We start from the raw sequence: 24,484 nt of genomic DNA, 5'->3' as shown, positions 1-24,484 counted from the left end.
GAAGGGATATCAGTAGGATAGTGTTAGAGGGAACTGGAGGGAGAGAAGGGATATCAGTAATAAAGTGTTAGAGGGAACTGGAGGGAGAGAAAGGATATCAGTAGGATAGTGTTAGAGGGAACTGGAGGGAGAGAAAGGATATCAGTAATAAAGTGTTAGAGGGAACTGGAGGGAGAGAAGGGATATCAGTAGGATAGTGTTAGAGGGAACTGGAGGGAGAGAAGGGATATCAGTAGGATAGTGTTAGAGGGAACTGGAGGGAGAGAAGGGATATCAGTAGGATAGTGTTAGAGGGAACTGGAGGGAGAGAAGGGATATCAGTAATAAAGTGTTAGAGGGAACTGGAGGGAGAGAAAGGATATCAGTAGGATAGTATTAGAGGGAACTGGAGGGAGAGAAGGGATATCAGTAATAAAGTGTTAGAGGGAACTGGAGGGAGAGAAAGGATATCAGTAGGATAGTGTTAGAGGGAACTGGAGGGAGAGAAGGGATATCAGTAGGATAGTGTTAGAGGGAACTGGAAGGAGAGAAGGGATATCAGTAATAAAGTGTTAGAGGGAACTGGAGGGAGAGAAGGGATATCAGTAATAAAGTGTTAGAGGGAACTGGAGGGAGAGAAGGGATATCAGTAATAAAGTGTTAGAGGGAACTGGAAGGAGAGAAGGGATATCAGTAGGATAGTGTTAGAGGGAACTGGAGGGAGAGAAGGGATATCAGTAATAAATTGTTAGAGGGAACTGGAGGAAGAGAAGGGATATCAGTAGGATAGTGTTAGAGGGAACTGGAGGGAGAGAAGGGATATCAGTAATAAAGTGTTAGAGGGAACTGGAGGGAGAGAGGGGATATCAGTAGGATAGTGTTAGAGGGAACTGGAGGGAGAGAAGGGATATCAGTAATAAAGTGTTAGAGGGAACTGGAGGGAGAGAAGGGATATCAGTAATAAAGTGTTAGAGGGAACTGGAGGGAGAGAAGGGATATCAGTAGGATAGTGTTAGAGGGAACTGGAGGGAGAGAAGGATATCAGTAATAAAGTGTTAGAGGGAACTGGAGGGAGAGAAGGGATATCAGTAATAAAGTGTTAGAGGGAACTGGAGGGAGAGAAGGGATATCAGTAGGATAGTGTTAGAGGGAACTGGAGGGAGAGAAGGGATATCAGTAGGATAGTGTTAGAGGGAACTGGAGGGAGAGAAGGGATATCAGTAGGATAGTGTTAGAGGGAACTGGAGGGAGAGAAGGGATATCAGTAGGATAGTGTTAGAGGGAACTGGAGGGAGAGAAGGGATATCAGTAATAAAGTGTTAGAGGGAACTGGAGGGAGAGAAGGGATATCAGTAGGATAGTGTTAGAGGGAACTGGAGGGAAAGAAGGGATATCAGTAGGATAGTGTTAGAGGGAACTGGAGGGAGAGAAGGGATATCAGTAATAAAGTGTTAGAGGGAACTGGAGGGAGAGAAGGGATATCAGTAGGATAGTGTTAGAGGGAACTGGAGGGAGAGAAGGGATATCAGTAGGATAGTGTTAGAGGGAACTGGAGGGAGAGAAGGGATATCAGTAATAAAGTGTTAGAGGGAACTGGAGGGAGAGAAGGGATATCAGTAGGATAGTGTTAGAGGGAACTGGAGGGAGAGAAGGGATATCAGTAGGATAGTGTTAGAGGGAACTGGAGGGAGAGAAGGGATATCAGTAGGATAGTGTTAGAGGGAACTGGAGGGAGAGAAGGGATATCAGTATGATAGTGTTAGAGGGAACTGGAGGGAGAGAAGGGATATCAGTAGGATAGTGTTAGAGGGAACTGGAGGGAGAGAAGGGATATCAATAGTACAGGGTTTCTATACAGATAATTATTACCTGGTAATACAGGGTTTCTATACAGATAATTATTACCCGGTAGTATAGGGTTTCTATACAGATAATTATTAACCGGTAGTACAGGATTTCTATATAGATTAATTTATTAACAGGTAGTACAGGGTTTCTATATAGATTAATTTATTAACAGGTAGTACAGGGTTTCTATACAGATAATTATTACCTGGTAGTACAGGGTTTCTATACAGATAATTATTACCTGGTAGTACAGGGTTTCTATACAGATAATTATTACCTGGTAGTACAGGGTTTCTATACAGATAATTATTACCTGGTAGTACAGGGTTTCTATACAGATAATTATTACCTGGTAGTACAGGATTTCTATATAGATTAATTTATTAACTGGTAGTACAGGGTTTCTATATAGATTAATTTATTACCTGGTAGTACAGGGTTTCTATACAGATAATTATTACCTGCAGGTAGTACAGGGTTTCTATACAGATAATTATTACCTGCAGGTAGTACAGGGTTTCTATACAGATAATTATTACCTGGTAGTACAGGGTTTCTATACAGATAATTATTACCTGGTAGTACAGGGTTTCTATACAGATAATTATTACCTGGTAGTACAGGGTTTCTATACAGATAGTTATTACCTGGTAATACAGGATTTCTATACAGATAATTATTACCTGGTAGTACAGGGTTTCTATATAGATTAATTTATTAACTGGTAGTACAGGGTTTCTATATAGATTAATTTATTAACTGGTAGTACAAGGTTTCTATATAGATTAATTTATTAACTGGTAGTACAGGGTTTCTATATAGATTAATTTAGTAACTGGTAGTACAGGGTTTCTATATAGATAATTATTACCTGGTAGTACAGGGTTTCTCTACAGATAATTATTAACTGGTAGTACAGGGTTTCTATATAGATTGATTTATTAACTGGTAGTACAGGGTTTCTATATAGATTAATTTATTAACTGGTAGTACAGGGTTTCTATATAGATAATTATTACCTGGTAGTACAGGGTTTCTCTACAGATAATTATTACCTGGTAGTACAGGGTTTCTATAGAGATTAATTTATTAACTGGTAGTACAGGGTTTCTATATAGATTAATTTATTAACTGGTAGTACAGGGTTTCTCTACAGATAATTATTACCTGGTAGTACAGGGTTTCTCTACAGATAATTATTACCTGGTAGTACAGGGTTTCTATACAGATAATTATTACCTGGTAGTACAGGATTTCTATACAGATAATTATTACCTGGTAGTACAGGGTTTCTATACAGATAATTATTACCTGGTAGTACAGGGTTTCTATACAGATAATTATTACCTGGTAGTACAGGGTTTCTCTACAGATAATTATTACCTGGTAGTACAGGGTTTCTCTACAGATAATTATTACCTGGTAGTACAGGGTTTCTATATAGATAATTATTACCTGGTAGTACAGGGTTTCCATATAGATAATTATTACCTGTAACAGTTTTATTAACTCTTCAGATACTTCAAAGTGGCATTCAAGTTTTTATTGCAAATGACCAATAAGATAGCTTGCTAAGAACAGGTTTTATGTATAAATAAGTACATGTGCTTTGAAGTTGTACTACAGGAAGAATTAATTAAATCTAAGATGTTAATCATGTGTCAGGTGAATCCTCTTTGTACCTCCACAATTAATCTCTGCCCAATAAAATCTGTCATGTTCCAAACTGTCATTGACAGATTCTACAGGCGGATTTTCTCCATTAAAGATTGTTAATGTCAGATTAATATGCATTCTTCAAAGCTTAATCATATTATGATCTTGGCTACAACTTGTCTTATATAACCTGGCCTCAGTATTCTGTGCTAGATGTTGGTATATGTCTCAAGTTAACCAGGTCAAATTCATTGTTAAAATGGGATGGATAAATTGCATTGTCCAGAATGATGCTGTGCTTAAAATGTAGTAATTGGTGAAAACATCATTGATGTAGACTTCAGTAATTGGTGAAAACATCATTGATGTAGACTTCAGTAATTGGTGAAAACATCATTGATGTAGACTTCAGTAATTGGTGAAAACATCATTGATGTAGACTTCAGTAATTGGTGAAAACATCATTGATGTAGACTTCAGTAATTGGTGAAAACATCATTGATGTAGACTTCAGTAATTGGTGAAAACATCATTGATGTAGACTTCAGTAATTGGTGAAAACATCATTGATGTAGACTTCGGTAATTGGTGAAAACATCATTGATGTAGACTTCAGTAATTGGTGAAAACATCATTGATGTAGACTTCAGTAATTGGTGAAAACATCATTGATGTAGACTTCAGTAATTGGTGAAAACATCATTGATGTAGACTTCAGTAATTGGTGAAAACATCATTGATGTAGACTTCAGTAATTGGTGAAAACATCAGTGACTTAGACTTCAGTAATTGGTGAAAACATCATTGATGTAGACTTCGGTAATTGGTGAAAACATCATTGACTTAGACTTCAGTAATTGGTGAAAACATCATTGATGTAGACTTCAGTAATTGGTGAAAACATCAGTGACTTAGACTTCAGTAATTGGTGAAAACATCATTGATGTAGACTTCAGTAATTGGTGAAAACATCATTGATGTAGACTTCAGTAATTGGTGAAAACATCATTGATGTAGACTTTAGTAATTGGTGAAAACATCATTGATGTAGACTTCAGTGATTGGTGAAAACATCATTGATGTAGACTTCAGTAATTGGTGAAAACATCAGTGACTTAGACTTCAGTAATTGGTGAAAACATCATTGATGTAGACTTCAGTAATTGGTGAAAACATCATTGATGTAGACTTCAGTATTTGGTGAAAATATCAGTGACTTAAATTAGACTTCAGTATTTGGTGAAAACATCAATAATGTAAACTTAGTAATTGCTATCAGTAATGTAGACTTCAGTAATTGGTGAAAATATCAGTGATGTAGACTTAGTAAAATGTTTGTATGAAATCGTCAGTCATATTTCTAGAAAGGAGTTCCTCCTACTTCTGATCAATGAGACATTACATTAATTTGATATAGTTTGTTCTTTGCAGAGCCTCACTTTGCTGTGTCTCAGTGCTACAAGGTAGAATTAAGTTTATCCAGGGCAAACCCTACAACCTCCTTGTTCCTGACCTCTGATTAGTTCAATTATTGTTCAAAAAATAGACGCTCCAACCTAATGAGAAGCTCTGGAGTTAACTGGTGTTTACAAATGTCACGTAATTAGCGTACCCATAGGAACCTTTTGATTGTGTTTATACAAGTTTTGGTACCAATTAGTAGAAGCAGAGTCATACACTTCAACAGAAACAGTGTTAGATTTGAAACCCTGTTGGCATTATTTCTAATAATTCTGTTGTCAGTTTGATGGATGACTTTTGTCATTAATATCGCAGGTGTTACTTAGTAATAATTATCTCCAATCTTTACCAATAAAACAAAGTTCCGACAATGTAACCAGTATAAAGTGGGTATAATTAAGTTATGCAGTTCTTCTTCAGGTGACTGAGGCTTTAGCCACCTTCCTTTAAAGAAAGTATCTCAGATTATCAACAAGTCTAGTAGAATGTACAAGTATAGGTTCTAACAGTAGAATATGTGCATGGATATTATGATCCAATCTGATAGTGTTATACTTCCTCACTGTCATTCTTTTAATCTTCTTTTACTTTCATCTTTGTTGGGTTTTGCAATGATACGATGCAATCTGCCCATCCGTCTGTCTCCTTTTCTGTCACATTCCGAAGAATCTTTGGTGTGCAGAGTCGAAATGGTTCCAGTGAGCTGCTGTTTTACCGACATGGCTCCAAGGTCAAACAATTTTACTATTTATTATACTGAACTACATATCTTGATTATTTTCGACTGGGTTTTATGTAAGGTTGTATCCCCTCAGATGTGGGAATTAGTCCCCCAAGTAAAGGGCAAAGTATGGTTCAGATGTGGGATAGTCCCCCAAGTAAAGGGCAAAGTATGGTTCAGATGTGGGAATTAGTCCCCCAAGTAAAGGGCAAAGTAAGGTTCAGATGTGGGAATTAGTCCCCCAAGTAAAGGGCAAAGTATGGTTCAGATGTGGGAATTAGTCTCCCAAGTAAAGGGCAAAGTCCCCCAAGTAAAGGGCAAAGTATGGTTCAGATGTGGGATAGTCCACCAAGTAAAGGGCAAAGTATGGTTCAGATGTGGGAATTAGTCCCCCAAGTAAAGGGCAAAGTCCCCCAAGTAAAGGGCAAAGTATGGTTCAGATGTGGGATTAGTCCACCAAGTAAAGGTCCGGATTAGCCTGCATTCCCTAAGGTGTGGGCTAGTCCACCATGTAAAGGGCAAAGTATGGTTCAGATGTGGGATAGTCCAACAAGTAAGGGGCCAGGTTAGCCTGCATTCCCTCTGGTGTTGGTTAGTTTATATATTCCCTAAGGTGTGGGTAAGTCCACTAAGTAACGGCCAGGTAACGAGTTTATCCTCTTAACTTGCGAAAGTGATCTTTTCTAGCTTTGAAAGTAATTGATAACTTTTTAAAGACAGTTTAAAGATTGATTTTAAATGTCAAAGTTTACAGTGATATACAGAATGATATACATGTAATTGTAGAATCAGCATTCTGTCTCACCATTAACATATCCCCAAGGTGTTGACTAGCTAGAAGTGACATTTACTATTCATTGTCAGTAATAGCTGCTGTTGTTGTAAGATTGTATTGAACACTTAAAATATATCAATGCCATTTATAATTTTTGTTAAATTGAATTCCAGACTTTTTGTTTTAATTGTTTTGAAGAAAAGCTTCAATCAGTCTGCATTTTTATCAATATTTATTGCTTTCCCATTATATAGTAATTTACCAAAGAGTTATACAAGAAAGAAATGAATTTAGCTTGCGCTCTCCTTTTGAGCTCACCTGGTCGGAAGGACCAAGGTGAGGTTATGCCATACTGCAGCGTCTGGTGTCCGTCCCTCCTTCCATCCATCCATAAACCATTGATTTCTCCTTCATAAGCGCTGATTGGAATTAAATAAAATTTTACTGAAAGTATATCTAGTTGGTTGTCATTCAAAATTGCAATTCGGTCCCATTGGTCACTTGTTTGGTTATTCCTTTGAAACCATTTAGATCCCCACCATATAAACATATATAGCATTGCTCAGCATCAAAATATAAACATGTTCATGATGTAAAAACCGGTTCTGGGGTATTTCCCCACCCCTTAAGACATATAATTAGTTGTGATATCTTTGAAACCGTTGATCGATCCTGACCACTTAACCATTTATAGTAGAACTTGGTTATATTGAACTCCTCGGAGAATGAGAAAATACTTCAAATACCTGTTCAACACATATAAGTATTTTCTGTAGCTCTGTTGTCTATAAAAGACTTCTTTTATTACAGTAAATTAAAAAAAAAATATGCAAATCCTTAGGTTGATTAAAGTACATTCAGCTGTGACTTAGACAGATTAGATGAATTGAGCGAGGGTATAATAGTGAAATATTTCTTTTTGTGTGTATTAAATAAGTTATTATCTCATTGGGAGTAATCAATATTATGTATCAGACAAGCAGTCTATCAGAGGAGAGCTCAGTGACCTAGTTTTGGCACATACATGTCGTGCATTCTTAGCTTAAGAACAGGTACTCCTTACAATTTCCTTAGAGATTTCTTTGGTGTACAGAAACATGTACACAAATACTGGTTCTTCCTCAGCAAGTCTCAAACATCTTGTATCTGCTGTCAATGTTTTATCTGCGGAAATGCCAGAAATCATTTTGTCATGTAAGTGATATTAAAGTTTGATCTTATCAGTTAACAGGATAGTGAAAGATTTATTTCAGAAATCAATTAACAGAACTGTCAGATTACAATTAATATCTGTAAAAATTTTTTACCTGTATTTGAGAGGGATCCCCAATTCATACCTGTATTTGAGAGGGATCCCCAAGTCTGCTGTATTTGAGAGGGATCCCCAAGTCTGCTGTATTTGAGAGGGATCCCCAATTCATACCTGTATTTGAGAGGGATCCCCAAGTCTGCTGTATTTGAGAGGGATCCCCAAGTCTGCTGTATTTGAGAGGGATCCCCCAGTCATACCTGTATTTGAGAGGGATCCCCAAGTCATACCTGTATTTGAGAGGGATCCCCCAGTCAAACCTGTATTTGAGAGGGATCCCCCTGTCATACCTGTATTTGAGAGGGATCCCCCAGTCATACCTGTATATGAGAGGGATCCCCAAGTCATACCTGTATATGAGAGGGATCCCCCTGTCATACCTGTATTTGAGAGGGATCCCCCAGTCATACCTGTATTTGAAAGGGATCCCCATGTCTGCTGTATTTGAGAGGGATCCCCAAGTCTGCTGTATTTGAGAGGGATCCCCCAGTCATACCTATATTTGAGAGGGATCCCCCTGTCATACCTGTATTTGAGAGGGATCCCCAAGTCATACCTGTATATGAGAGGGATCCCTCAGTTATACCTGTATTTGAGAGGGATCCCCCAGTCATACTTGTATTTGAGGTCATTACTGTATTTGAGAGGGATCCCCCAGTCATACCTGTATATGAGAGGGATCCCCCAGTCATACCTGTATTTGAGAGGGATCCCCCAGTCATACTTGTATTTGAGGTCATTACTGTATTTGAGAGGGATCCCCCAGTCATACCTGTATTTGAGAGGGATCCCCCAGTCATACCTGTATTTGAGAGGGATTCCCCAGTCATACCTGTATTTGAGGTCATTACTGTATTTGAGAGGGATTCCCATGTCATGACTGTATTTGAGAGGGATCCCCCAGTCATACCTGTATTTGAGAGGGATCCCCCAGTCATACCTGTATTTGAGGTCATTACTGTATTTGAGAGGGATCCCCCAGTCATACGTGTATTTGAGAGGGATCCCCCAGTCATACCTGTATTTGAGAGGGATCCCCAAGTCATACCTGTATTTGAGAGGGATTCCCCAGTCATACCTGTATTTGAGGTCATTACTGTATTTGAGAGGGATTCCCATGTCATGACTGTATTTGAGAGGGATCCCCCAGTCATACCTGTATTTGAGAGGGATTCCCATGTCATGACTGTATTTGAGAGCCATATTCATTTGTCTTCACGAAAAAACAACACATTTCTTATTATGTACACTTTAGATTGTAAAACACTGGGGGCTTCACTACCAATATGTATGACATTGTTATTGCCTTTCAGACTTCATTACTTTTCCCATTATTATGTTGTTAGTTACACCATATCCTTATTAACTATATATATATATTGATGCTTAAGCATGTATAGAATCAACCCCCCCACTTTAAGGATATGCATGTAAAGTTCCACAATAAGAGACAGGATACAGACATCAAGTATACCAGCAAGAAATAAAAATATTTAGCTAAAATGTAAAATTAACAGCAATATTATAGTGATAATATCATTTACATTAAAACTTTACTGATACTGTCAATTTGCAGAAATATTTTACTGATACTATCAAATTTACAGTAATAGTGTACTGATACTGTCAAATTTACAGCATTAATGGCTCACCTGCCTGAAGGGCAAGTGCGCTTATGCCGTGGTGCAGCATTCTCCGTTTGTCCGGCGGCAACTTTTTCCAAATACAGACAGTGATCATGTCCAACTACAGACACTGATCATGTCCAATTACAGACACTGATCATGTCCAAATACAGACAGTGATCATGTCTAAATACAGACAGTGATCATGTGTCCAAATACAGACAGTGATCATGTCTAAATACAGACACTGATCATGTGTCCAAATACAGACACTGGTCATGTCTAAATACAGACACCTGATCATGCCCAAATACAGACAGTGATCATGTGTCCAAATACAGACAGTGATCATGTCCAATTACAGACACTGATCATGTGTCCAAATACAGACAGTGATCATGTCCAATTACAGACAGTGATCATGTGTCCAAATACAGACACTGGTCATGTCTAAATACAGACACCTGATCATGTCCAAATACAGACAGTGATCATGTCCAATTACAGACTCTGATCATGTCCAAATACAGACAGTGATCATGTCCAATTACAGACACTGATCATGTCCAAATACAGACAGGGATCATGTCCAAATACAGACACTGATAAGGTGTTCAAACACAGACACTGATAAGGTGTTCAAACACAGACAATGATCATGTCCAAATACAGACTGATCATGTACAAATATAGACACTGATCATGTCCAAATACAGACACTGATCATGTCTAAATACAGACACTGATCATGTCCAAATACAGACTCTGATCATGTCCAAATACAGACACTGATCATGTCCAAATACAGACTCTGATCATGTCCAAATACAGACTCTGATCATGTCCAAATACAGCAGCACATTGGGAAAGAAAATCAATATTTAGATAACTTCATGATGTTGAAAGACCAAGTGTTTTAACCAATCAGATTGATAGAAGAGTTCTAATTCATTTCTATTAAGCATTTAAATCTGATATTGAGGCTCTGATTGATTGAAGGAGTTATGATTCATTTTTGTAAAGGATATCAATCTGATATTGAGGCTCTGATGAGCATACAGGTACCTCTTCACACAAAGGCATTTCGCTTAAGACCATGCTATCCTCTATAACCTTAATCATGAACAAATCATAAGCTGAGTCAAGGATTACGTTGTGTTTCAAGACCACTGTTAACAAAGACTGAAATGAACGAAGAGGAATAAAGAACTACTGTCCAGTGTCTAGTCTTCCTTTCCTATTTAAGATCCTGAGAAAGATGATGTCCCAGCGTTTAGAGGCTTACCTTAATGCAAAAAGTCCTGACGACCACTAACAATCACAGGGGAAATTCCACTGAGATGCCCCTACTTTGTGTTCACAGTGATACAGCTGCTGCCCTAGATAACAAGTGTAGAGCAGTTCATATGCTTGAGCTGTCCACTGCATTTGACATCATTGAACTTGACATACTTTCCCAATGTCTAAGAGTACTCTTTCCCAGTTCTTTTGGTGTGACTGGTGATGCACTATCCTGGATCCAGTCCTATTTGGGAGAATGATGTTAGTGCATTGCTATAGGACCAACTGTTTCAGACATCAAAACATTAGACCTTGGGAATCTTTGGGGTCCATACTGGGACCAAGGAAATATCGTCTTTATTTCAGACCAATATGGGACATTTCATTGTCATAGTCTTCAGTACTATTGTTATGCCAACGACACAAGTCTTCATGGTTATTAGGCCACTATATAGTCACCTGAGACACAATAACAGCAAGTCTGGAATACTGTATAAATTACATCAGTACCTGGATTAACTCCAATGTGCTCAACCTTAATCAGCAAAAGACAGAACTGACCCATAAGTGTCAGCACAATAAAGGTCTCTAGCTAAAGGTAATGGTGTCGAAATTATTGAAACAGTCCAAGCTGTGAGAAAGCTTGATGTACACTTTGATAGCTGTCTGAATGAACATTGTGAAACAGGTAAACACTGTTGGAAGTTATCAACCAATCAAAGTCAATTGGTCAAGGTCATGGCAAATCTTGAATGTTTTTAGTGTTGAACATTTTGTTATGTTATTATGAACCAAAGTTGGTCAGAACTAGACAAGAAGTTGACTGACCAAAGGTCACAGGGTTCAAAGGTTTAAGGTGAATGTTAACTTTAGTATTTTTACAGATGAACATTTTGTTATGACATTATGAAGCAAAATTGGTCTGAATTAAAAGATATGTCAACTGATGGAAGTGTTTGTTGGGTTGATCACCCTGTGAACAGATAGTGTTATGTTGAGTTGGGGATTCCTTGTTGTAGATAGTGGCTACCTCACTGTACAACATAGGGGAGGCCTGTCGCATGCTATCTAGAGCAATTAGGATTCAGTCTTTCTGAAGTGTCTGTTTCTTAGCTTATCAAGAAAGAGGTAAGCAGTATCAAGCCATTCACCTGGGATCTTCACTTGAGGTTTTGTGATTAGAGCTATCGCAGGCCCTATCTGGATTAAAGGTCAAAGTCATTTTGGTCCAAAGTTCAAAGACAAAGTTAATCTCTATGACCCTGGCTCTTGATGGGGGAGGTTTTGAAATAAAACAAATAAAAACAAACAAATGAAGAGTGCACCAGTATTTACATGTTTTGCCCAGAGATGGAAGGAAACAAGAGTCATATTGTTGTAAATTTGAATGGTATATTTTGCTTTATTACAATTATTCTTAGTCCAAATGTCAAATGCCAACTTAAGTGGTATGGGTAGGTTTCTTTTTGATGAGTGTGGGGTATATATTGTCACAATACCAGCCCTTACTGACCTGTCAGTGTTTAAATGACACGTAGTCATTAACTGGAAGGGATATGAGTTGATGGACAAGGCCTGCAGTGATGGTAGGAATGGGTTTATAATGTTACAAATGCTTAACAAGCCCACACATCAGTAGCTGTCAAAATGATGCATAAAGTTGTCACACAAAGCTCATGCTAACAGCCTCACAAATGGACTGAATGTCAATCAGACATCTATATAACTGGAAAATACATATAACTGGAAAATAACTGTGAACTTGATAAAATATAGTTACATTAAATCTATATCTGATCTGTACCCGGAAATAGAATACATTGGGACAGAAAGTCTGGAGATTGTAAAATTAGGAGATCTATAGGGACACATTTAACTACAAGGTTTTCACTCCACAGTTAATTTATGTAGCATGCATTGACGTTCACAGTACCTTGTATCAATTGTATGTTGATGTATATTTCAATTACATTTTTAACAATTTGCTATTTTTCAGACTTGCCTCTGTTACTTTGGTGATGCACTGTTTCCTGAATGAAGTATGAGTTTGACAAATAAAAAGGCTTTGATATTGGCAAGCTTGAAATGCCGGCAATTCCCTTGGTACCTCAGATCCTGCAGGAAATAGGCAAAATGGCATTGGTAAGTGGCAGTATTTTCCATTGTATAAAGTTTTACAAACAAGTCAATTTAGGATGGCAGTAACCTCAGCCGATCTCTCTATTAATTTGCCTGACACTTGAGAGTGTCATTACCGTGTGGCTATGATTTACTACTCAGTACTGAATGACAGTGCTGTACCACGATATCGTACTGTGTAGTAAACTTAATGGTGCTGTACCACGATATCTCCTACTGTGTAGTAAACTTAATGGTGCTGTACCACGATATCTCGTACTGTGTAGTAAACTTAATGGTGCTGTACCACAATATCTCCTACTGTGTAGTAAACTTAATGGTGCTGTACCACGATATCTCCTACTGTGTAGTAAACTTAATGGTGCTGTACCACGATATCTCCTACTGTGTAGTAAACTTAATGGTACTGTACCATGATATCTCCAACTGTGTAGTAAACTTAATGGTGCTGTACCATATCTCCAACTGTGTAGTAAACTTAATGGTGCGGTACCATGATATCTCCAACTGTGTAGTAAACTTAATGGTGCTGTACCATATCTCCAACTGTGTAGTAAACTTAATGGTGCTGTACCATGATATCTCCAACTGTGTAGTAAACTTAATGGTGCTGTACCATGGTATCTCCTACTGTGTAGTAAACTTAATGGTGCTGTACCATGTTATCTCCAACTGTGTAGTAAACTTAATGGTGCTGTACCATATCTCCAACTGTGTAGTAAACTTAATGGTGCTGTACCATGATATCTCTTACTGTGTAGTAAACTTAATGGTGCTGTACCGCGATATCTCCTACTGTGTAGTAAACTTAATGGTGCGGTACCATGATATCTCCTACTGTGTAATAAACTTAATGGTGCTGTACCATGATATCTCCTACTGTGTAATAAACTTAATGGTGCTGTACCATGATATCTCGTACTGTGTAGTAAACTTAATGGTGCTGTACCGCGATATCTCCTACTGTGTAGTAAACTTAATGGTGCGGTACCATGATATCTCCTACTGTGTAATAAACTTAATGGTGCTGTACCGCGATATCTCCTACTGTGTAGTAAACTTAATGGTGCGGTACCATGATATCTCCTACTGTGTAATAAACTTAATGGTGCTGTACCATGATATCTCCTACTGTGTAATAAACTTAATGGTGCTGTACCATGATATCTCGTACTGTGTAGTAAACTTAATGGTGCTGTACCACAATATCTCCTACTGTGTAGGAAACTTAATGGAGCTGTACCAATGGAGCTGTACCAATGGAGCTGTACCAATGGAGCTGTACCAATGGTGCTGTACCAATGGTGCTGTACCAATGGAGCTGTACCAATGGTGCTGTACCACTGTAGAATTTAGAAACCAACATCCTTCATACAGTGGAATTTAGAAACCAACATTCATCAAAAATTATGATTTAGAAATAAACGTCCTTCAGACATTATAATTTAGAAATAAAAGACAGTAGAGAGTAGATGGAAGTTGAATGTGGCCTATCAGCCATTAACTATATTATCAATGGTCAACCTGAACTGGTCCAATCTAGATTAGTTAGAAAATGATTGATGTCTTTCCTGTAATTCTGGAATCCTGACATATCTCACACATGATGTGGAGGTCATTGGTCTATGATTGCCTTCCTGATTCTATTATAGCTATATATGTATACTCTTTGGACAAATTTGCCTCTTAGTGCCAGTCTACTCTCCTTGTGATGAAAGAAATACCAGATGACACCCCATACTGGTGACTGCTTGTTACAAAAACAGAATGTAAATGTTTGATCAGGGTAGGAGGTATATTATTGTTTGCTGTCAAATTAATAAAGATATTAGTATGTATCATTTATATTATCATGAATGAGAAGATGGGTGGGTTGGTATTTACTTGTCAGCCATCCTGGCGACAGGTCTAGTGCCAATTTGAGCTCCATATCAGGAGAAATGCACTATGTGCTGTATTATAAAGGTCTGTTAGAGAAAACTCATAACTCTTATTGTGTTGTTTGGCAATGGAATGAAGTTCTGATTGAGAAACAATCAGGTCAAGTTATTTGGGAGATAATCAGTCATCTGGTGGACACTTACTCAGCTGTTTGTCAGACATCAATGTTTTCTTTAGGCAATTCAACTTCCATGACCAATATTCCTGAGGGTCATGACATTTGGCCAGTAGCATACTGAGATATCCACTGGGTCATGACATTGGGCCAGTTAGCATGCTAGGATATCCCTCTGGGTCATGACATTTGGCCAGTAGCATGCTGGGATATTCCTCAGGGTCATGATATTTGGACAGTAGCATGCTGGGATATCCCTCTGGGTCATGACATTGGGCCAGTAGCATGCTGGGATATTCATCATGGTCATGACATTGGGCCAGTAGCATGCTGGGATATCCCTAAGGGTCATGACATTGGGCCAGTAGCATGCTGGGATATTCCTCATGGTCATGACATTGGGCCAGTAGCATGCTGGGATATCATTAGACCAGTAGCATGCTGGGATATTCCTCAGGGTCATGACATTGGGCCAGTAGCATGCTGGGATATCCCTAAGGGTAATGACATTGGGCCAGTAGCATGCTGGGATATCCCTAAGGGTCATGACATTAGACCAGTAGCATGCTGGGATATTCCTCAGGGTCATGGCCAGTAGCATGCTGGGATATTCCTCAGGGTCATGACATTGGGCCAGTAGCATGCTGGGATATTCCTCAAGGTCATGACATTTGGCCAGTAGCATGCTGGGACATCCCTAAAGGTCATGACATTAGACCAGTAGCATGCTGGGATATTCCTCAGGGTCATGACATTGGGCCAGTAGCATGCTGGGATATTCCTCAGGGTCATGACATTAGGGCCAGTAGAATGCTTGGATATTCCTCAAGGTCTTGACATTTGGTCAGTAGCATGCTGGGATATTCCTCAAGGTCATGACATTGGGCCAGACGTAGCATGCTGGGATGAAGAGCTTCAAAGTTTGTTTAAAAAATAAATTTTAGCCAACATGGAATTTGAAATATGGTGATGTTTTTGGTCAGTAATGAGAATCTATTGGCAGTAGTTTTGATATTTTTACCATACTAAAAAGACTTAACATTTATTTCTGAAATGCTGGAATAAGTTTTAATGGCAGGGTTGTGCAGTTGATGTGACTCCACTTTGGCGAGAATTCTAAGCCTTTATTGCATGTTGATAAGGTTCCTATGTACTAGGTATTTGAGGAGTTACTTGATGTATCACTCGTTAGGTAAAAGTACAAGATTAACCATTCTCTGATCTTGAGGCGCCTAGGTCATACATCACAGACAGACCTCCAGGTTAGGAAACAGTGAATTGTCTTCCTTGTCTCCTTGGGACATCATCCATCAGAATCCAGGATTTCCACAATCTTGTACAGTTCTTGGTATATTCTGTTAGAATTTTGTTAATCTGTCTTAACATGTACATATATATCACCATGTATAATTACATTTGTTGCCTTTTCAATCTGACTGAATCGCTTGGTGATAAGTTGTAAACAAAATATCGCAAAAACCTGTGACAAAATATCTCATAAACCATATGACAAATATCTCATAAATCCATGACAACGTGACAAAATATCTCAGAAACCCCTGACAAAATATCTCATAAACCCATGAGCAGAATTTATTTAACATTTTGATCCTACAGTTGAGTAGATTTTATTTGTCAATGATGATTTAAATAGCTTTGCATGTTTTCTGTGTGAACCAAATTGTATAATAGATTATAAGGATATATCTGTAGATTTTTAGTGACTAGATTCTGATCTCCAAAAATGGGTAGTTCTAGCAAACAAATCTATGTAAGTTTTATCATTGTTTTATATGTGTCTAGTGCAGATTTTAGAAAAGAGCTGTTTATTATGAAAATGGCTGGTGTAAACAGATCGAATGACCTGTTTTATCATTATTTTCCTCTGTCTGGTGCAGATTTTAGAAATGGGCTGTGTATTATCAACATGTACATTCTAGTTATGAATCTGTTTAATTTTATCTGCCTTTGATCAGATGAAGATTAGACTTTTCAGTTTTACAGAACACAATTGTACTCTTTACTCATCATCTGCCTCCTCTGTATGAGTTGTTTTATAGGCGAGGAATATTTACTACATGGAAAGGTTTTATGTTTACATAGAACAAAGGCATTGTCATTTTCTTTGTTTTAATGTGTAGAAGTATGCTGTTAAGTAAGCGGGTACTTTAATCTTTAAAATTGCTTTACGTCTACTAAAAGTGTTCCATCAGACGCCCATTAGATTGTATCAAGTGTATATTATCAACTAATGAATTAATAACTTCAAACATAAAACATCTCTATTGTATATCTTGCCTTTACTTTCTGTCAAACTTGCACTAAATATTTCAGAAATATACGCTCTTTTATGTGAAAAGTTTGCCCTTTGTATTTGTCTATACTTTTAAAATACATGTGGTGCTGGTTTATGATGTGAAAATAAGTTTCCCATTTCTGATGCAAAAGCCATTCCCCACAGTGCCTGGTTAGAGTTATTCCCCTCACTGCCTGATTAGAATTATTCCCCTCAGTGCTTGGTTAGAGTTATTCCCCTCAGTACTTGATCAGAGTTATTCCCCTCAGTGCTTGATCAGAGTTATTCCCCTCAGTGCTTGGTTAGAGTTATTCCCCTCAGTGCTTGGTTAGAGTTATTCCCCTCAGTGCTTGATCAGAGTTATTCCCCTCAGTGCTTGGTTAGAGTTATTCCCCTCACTGCTTGATTAGAGTTATTCCCCTCACTGCTTGATTAGAGTTATTCCCCTCAGTGCTTGGTTAGAGTTATTCCCCTCAGTACTTGATCAGAGTTATTCCCCTCAGTGCTTGGTTAGAGTTATTCCCCTCAGTACTTGGTTAGAGTTAATCCCCTCAGTGCTTGATCAGAGTTATTCCCCTCAGTGCTTGATTAGAGTTATTCCCCTCAGTACTTGATCAGAGTTATTCCCCTCAGTGCTTGGTTAGAGTTATTCCCCTCACTGCTTGATCAGAGTTATTCCCCTCAGTACTTGATCAGAGTTATTCCCCTCACTACTTGATTAGAGTTATTCCCTCAGTACTTGATTAGAGTTATTCCCCTCAGTACTTGATTAGAGTTATTCCCCTCAGTACTTGATCAGAGTTATTCCCCTCAGTGCTTGGTTAGAGTTATTCCCCTCAGTACTTGATCAGAGTTATTCCCCTCAGTGCTTGGTTAGAGTTATTCCCTTCAGTACTTGATCAGAGTTATTCCCCTCAGTGCTTGGTTAGAGTTAATCCCCTCAGTGCTTGATCAGAGTTATTCCCCTCAGTACTTGATTAGAGTTATTCCCCTCAGTACTTGGTTAGAGTTATTCCCCTCAGTACTTGATCAGAGTTATTCCCCTCAGTGCTTGATCAGAGTTATTCCCCTCAGTGCTTGATCAGAGTTATTCCCCTCACTGCTTGATCAGAGTTATTCCCCTCAGTACTTGATTAGAGTTATTCCCTCAGTACTTGATCAGAGTTATTCCCCTCAGTGCTTGATCAGAGTTATTCCCCTCAGTGTAGCGGTTCGGTCAGTTATGGGACATATCAGTTTGTGGTGTCTGTAGCCGTTCGGTCAGTTCTTGGTCAGAGTTATTCCCCTCACTGCTTGATCAGAGTTATTCCCCTCACTGCTTGATTAGAGTTATTCTCCTCAGTACTTGATTAGAGTTATTCCCCTCAGTACTTGATTAGAGTTATTCCCCTCAGTACTTGATCAGAGTTATTCCCCTCAGTACTTGATCAGAGTTATTCCCCTCAGTGCTTGATCAGAGTTATTCCCCTCAGTGCTTGATCAGAGTTATTCCCCTCACTGCTTGATCAGAGTTATTCCCCTCAGTACTTGATTAGAGTTATTCCCCTCAGTGCTTGATCAGAGTTATTCCCCTCAGTACTTGATCAGAGTTATTCCCCTCAGTACTTGATTAGAGTTATTCCCCTCAGTACTTGATCAGAGTTATTCCCCTCAGTGCTTGGTTAGAGTTATTCCCCTCAGTGTAGCGGTTCGGTCAGTGATCTGACATATCAGTTTGTGGTGTACGCCTGTAGCCGTTCGGTCAGTGATGGGACATATCAGTTTGTGGTGTCTGCATGTAGCCGTTCGGTCAGTGATGGGACATATAAGTTTGTGGTGTACGCCTGTTGCGGTTCGATTAGTGACGGGACATATCAGTTTGTGATGTACGCCTGTAGCGGTTCGGTCAGTGATGGGACATATCAGTTTGTGGTGTACGCCTGTAGCGGTTCGGTCAGCGATCTGACATATCAGTTTGTGGTGTACGCCTGTAGCCGTTCGGTCAGTGATGGGACATATCAGTTTGTGGTATCTGTAGCGGTTCGGTCAGTGATGGGACATATAAGTTTGTGGTGTCTGTAGCCGTTTGGTCAGTGATGGGACATATCAGTTTGTGGTGTCTGTAGCCGTTCGGTCAGTGATGGGACATATCAGTTTGTGGTGTCTGTAGCCGTTCGGTCAGTGATGGGACATATCAGTTTGTGTTGTCTAGCCGTTCGGTCAGTGATGGGACATATAAGTTTGTGGTGTACGCCTGTAGCGGTTCGGTTAGTGATGGGACATATCAGTTTGTGAAGTACGCCTGTAGCGGTTCGGTCAGCGATCTGACATATCAGTTTGTGGTGTATGCCTGTAGCGGTTCGGTCAGTGATGGGACATATCAGTTTGTGGTGTACGCCTGTAGCGGTTCGGTCAGCGATCTGACATATCAGTTTGTGGTGTATGCCTGTAGCGGTTCGGTCAGTGATGGGACATATCAGTTTGTGGTGTACGCCTGTAGCCGTTCGGTCAGTGATGGGACATATCAGTTTGTGGTGTCTGTAGCCGTTCAGTCAGTGATGGGACATATCAGTTTGTGGTGTACGCCTGTAGCCGTTCGGTCAGTGATGGGACATATCAGTTTGTGGTGTCTGTAGCCGTTCAGTCAGTAATGGGACATATATCAGTTTGTGGTGTCTGTAGCCGTTCGGTCAGTGATGGGACATAACGGTTTGTGTTGTCTGTAGCAGTTCTGTCAGTGATGGGACATAACGGTTTGTGTTGTCTGTAGCAGTTCGGTCAGTGATGGGACATATCAGTTTGTGGTGTCGGTAGCCGTTCGGTCAGTGATGGGACATATCAGTTTGTGGTGTCTGTAGCAGTTCTGTCAGTGATGGGACATAACGGTTTGTGTTGTCTGTAGTAGTTCGGTCAGTGATGGGACATATCAGTTTGTGGTGTCGGTAGCCGTTCGGTCAGTGATGGGACATATCAGTTTGTGTTGTCTAGCCGTCCGGTCAGTGATGGGACATATAAGTTTGTGGTGTTGGTAGCCGTTCGGTCAGTGATGGGACATATCAGTTTTTGTTGTCTAGCCGTCCGGTCAGGGATGGGACATATAAGTTTGTGGTGTCGGTAGCCGTTCGGTCAGTGATGAGACATACAATATTTAACCCTTTGCCACATGCAGGTTATAACACTTCAGCACTCTGTGCCAATAGTGCAAAGATACATTGTTGCAATGCAACATTATCGCGCTGACTGAAATATACATACACCATCTCAATGGCAGTTTTTGAGAAATCAAGCTTTGTTTTGATTAATTTTTCTAAACCTAATTTTGAAAGTGAAATAGTTGTTTTAGACATTTTTAGTAAGCTAGAATTATGTTCAGAATTTCTTAAATTTTAATTCTGTGCTATTTTCTTTATAAAACCCAACAACACATAACCACGAAATCAGCTGTATACAAACAGAACAGACAAATTTCAAAATATTTTGACAATGTAATTTATAATTCATTGAATTCCTGTACATGAAATGATTCAACATTAACTCCCAAATGAAGCAAACTGAATTTTCGAAGTTTTCACAAGAGTATTTCAACAGTTCAGGCTTAAGCCTAGAATATTTTATATCCGATGTCGCGACGAAGGAATGTGTATCCGACCATTTTGGGTCAAATCTACCTTCGTTTTTCAAATGCCAGCGAGCGTAGTTATTAGTGTGTCGAGCTATGGTGGAAAACTGATTCTCATTGAAGAAAAGGTAGAAATAATCAATGGGACTTGCAGTATCAACATCAAAAGTTTCTGGAAGTACTGGCCCCGTTTCCCTAACAAAATCATTTACTGTGATCGGCGAAAAATCTCGGTCAACATTACGTAATGGCGGCAGTACAACAAGTCGCCGTTCGTCCTCATTTTCGGACTCGTTATCTGTTGACAGTTCATTTAGAACATCGTTAAGATCAATATCTGACTCAATGTATTCAGGTCCAAAGCCAACAAACTCTAAATTATCATCATCGTCGTCAAAAACGTCGCGCAAAATCGTAGCCACAGCCAGCATCACGCCTCGTTGTTGTCACACTTTTCTACACTCATGACTCACACTTTCTAGGTTAATTTATTCAAAAACTTTCGTATGAATGACGTGTACAAATCTGATTGGTCGATGCATTGATATCTTCTTAAAATAGTATCAGGGATTTCCAGATAGGTGTCGCTCTCAATCACGGGATTTTCCATGTCTAAGTTTACCGAACCGGCATGGCGTCGAGAGGCGCTTACATTGAGATAACGTAGAGGCGTCGAGAAGCGCTTACATGGAGATAATGCAAAGGCGTCGAGAAGCGCTTACATGTGGCAAGGGGTAAAGGCGTCCAGAGGCGCTTACATGTGGCAAAGGGTTAACATACGTAATAGTTGGAGTCTGATTTAGGATTGATGTTCTGGAGCTTAGTTTGGTAATAGTTACATATGGTACATAGTTGTCTGTATAACATAAACCAATTCCTTTCCTCCTATCATCTGAAACATACATAAAGATTAACATGGTAATATGGCTATCACTTACTTCATTTTAGTACAAATTGTCGCGGATTGATGATTCTTTCATTGAATTAGCTTTGTTAGTAATGACTTGAACATATCAAGGCTGTATGCTATGTTACTGCACCAGTGATTTGTGTTGGAGTTATTTCCCTTTGTGTGTAATTTAAAAAAAATCAGAATAACATCTAGTGAGTGCATTAATTAAGCTATGTATAATTTAAATTAAGTATAACATAATATGCTTTTTTTTCAATCTGTTTCATTACATTATCTTGCCATCCTTAAATGACAAAAGATGTTGATTAAAAGGATGTTAAACAATGCAAAACTAAACCTGTTGTCAGTGTTAATACAAACAATTCCATTAATAATTATAGAAACTGACTCTTCCTTTTCACACATATTATTGAGATATTTTACCTGTCATGTGAAGAGACAGACAAAATACAATTCCCTGAGAGTTGTAGCCAACAATACTAAACCAGTCTCACTAATGTTTGTTGGTATCAAAGGGAAAGCAGCTAGTTAGAAATGAAACAGTAATACCTTACTTAGGTTTGCAGTAGTCACATGATTACATTGACATTGTTTACTCTGTCCGGGAGATCAGTATTACCAAAGAAAAACTTCCGTCATCACCCAGGGAGTCAAAAAATTATCCTGGAGAGACTTCCTGAAGGAACATCTGTTATTTCAAGGGTTGATGCATTACAATAGGTTTCTATAGATGTTGTTGATGGAAGATGTTGTCTCATGGCTTACGTCAGAGTAAAGTGCTCTCGTGGCTTAGACTGGAGTAAAAAGCTCATGTCTGCATTACGGTATACTGATATAAATATTTATAAAATGTCGTAGATGGATGGTGTTGTCTCGTGGCATACATTGGAGTGAATTAAGCTTATGAAACATTAGTACATCAGTATGATAGTCACAATAACATTGTTCATATCTGAGGTTGGTAAATGTTATAGAAATCGGATATCTATTCCATAATGTGATGAACAGTGTCATGGTCTGACTATTGGTATAATAATTGGGAAAAATTTGGCCTTTTTAGCTCACCTGGTCCAAAGGCTTCCTGCGTCAATTGTCTGTCCTCTGTCCGTCAACAACTGACTTCTTCTTCATAACCACTGATCGGAATTGAACAAAATTTGACTGGTAGCATCATTATCAGGTGGGAACTAGAAGTTTTACAAATGGTAGGGCTGACCTCCTTGTAGCCTGAGGGGCGGGGCCAAAAAGGGTCAATTTGGCTTAATTGATATAAACGACTTCTTCTCTGAAACTAAGCAATGGATAGCGCTCGTATTTGACTGGTAGCATCCTTGTGGGTTAGGGATACTAAATTGTACAAATGGTGGGGCTGACCCCCTTGGAGCCTGAGGGGCGGGGCTAAAAGGGGTCAATTTGGCTAAATTTATATTAATGACTTCTTCTCTGGAACTTAAAGCAATGCATGACATTGATATTTCAGTGGTAACATCCCCAGGAGGCTTGGATTCAAATCTATACAAATAATGGGGCTGACAATCTTTAAAAACAATCATTTGAATCTTGACATGTTCATGGCTTATGTCTTTGAAGCAGTTGAGATCCTCACAACATAATCATACATCAACAAAAAAAGCTATTTTAATTAGCAAATGAAACATAAACATTATTTTGATGCTTGCTCAAATAAAACAGGTTAGCGATACAGGCCCTCTGGACCTCTTATTTGGTTAGAATTGGATGGTTTTGTTTTTGTTGGTCTATTTGGAGCTTATCATACCATTTTGTCTTGATGAAAAACCCCAATTATACAATATAGCATGGTTTACCTCAATTACTTATATTATGGTAACATGCATAGCTAGTAAATGAGTTAAGAATATCAAAAAACATTTGAAATATTACACAGAAACATTATTTTACTCCTTCACAAAGTCGCATAAATATGAGCACCAAAGTGCACAAACACGTGTACCATGTTTACTAACTGATGTGTACATGAATGTAAATGGAGGAAATGGCTAAAGATGAGACAAATTCATGTGTACACAGTGTACTTGAAAAATCATTTAATGTGGTTCGATGTAGTAATATTTAAAGTATCTGTGATTTGACTGCATGATAACAAGTGTAACTTCGAGCAGAACTTCATTATGAACCTGTCGGTCTGTTAAGTCGACTATCGGTATATATACCACAGAACTTTCCAGAAGCAATGCCAATTCCTCGTTCGACTCGACTGACGCAGCCTCCTTTTCCCTCTTCCATCTTTCCAACTAGTTACCGATATCTATACGACTTTTTATGACATTCACTATCTTGTGGTGTCCTCATTTTCTTGCCTAGCTGTTTATGCCATTTTCCTTTCTGTTCGTGAACTTGTCTGCGCATGTTCGTAATAATAGGTGTTGGCGGCGATTGATTTTCACACTTCAGGTCGAAGTGACATTTTCAAAAACTATTATTTTAAAGAAAGGTTATTTTCTGGCTTTGAGTGTTGTATTATATTATTGGTCAAGTTTATAACTTTAATTAATTGAGAAAAATACAAGATGTTTGTTTACTTTTGTTTTAAATGCAAAAACTCATTTCAACGACTGAATGCCACTTTAATTTCAACATTTTCATGTCAGGCGCCAAATTAGACAAAATTTAATCTTATCCAAAATATCCCGATTTATAGTATCAAATTATTACGAGTGCAGATCAGATTTACATAGAAAATAAATCTGAGAGTTTTCTACTGTGACAGCTCTTGATTTCACATTGAATAAACTGACCAATCAAAGAGATAATAATCTGACCAATCAAAGAGATAATAAACTGACCT

At 38.6% G+C, this 24,484-nt stretch overlaps 2 protein-coding genes across 2 annotated transcripts in view; both read left to right on the top strand.

The window, feature by feature from the left end:
* The window catches only part of LOC117331455 (general transcription factor 3C polypeptide 1-like), a 429,349-nt gene that overhangs the window by 255,379 nt on the left and 149,486 nt on the right, over positions 1-24,484 (top strand). The window lies entirely within an intron of this gene.
* The window catches only part of LOC117331456 (FMRFamide receptor-like), a 324,895-nt gene that overhangs the window by 185,006 nt on the left and 115,405 nt on the right, over positions 1-24,484 (top strand). Inside the window, exon 4 of the mRNA XM_033890177.1 lies at positions 12,652-12,797. The gene's annotated coding sequence lies outside the window, so the exon portion shown is untranslated. The remainder of the gene's footprint in view (positions 1-12,651; positions 12,798-24,484) is intronic.

Source organism: Pecten maximus, chromosome 7 (genome assembly GCF_902652985.1).
Source record: "Pecten maximus chromosome 7, xPecMax1.1, whole genome shotgun sequence".
Classification (NCBI taxonomy): domain Eukaryota; kingdom Metazoa; phylum Mollusca; class Bivalvia; order Pectinida; family Pectinidae; genus Pecten; species Pecten maximus.
This window is presented reverse-complemented; position numbering and strand designations above follow the sequence as displayed.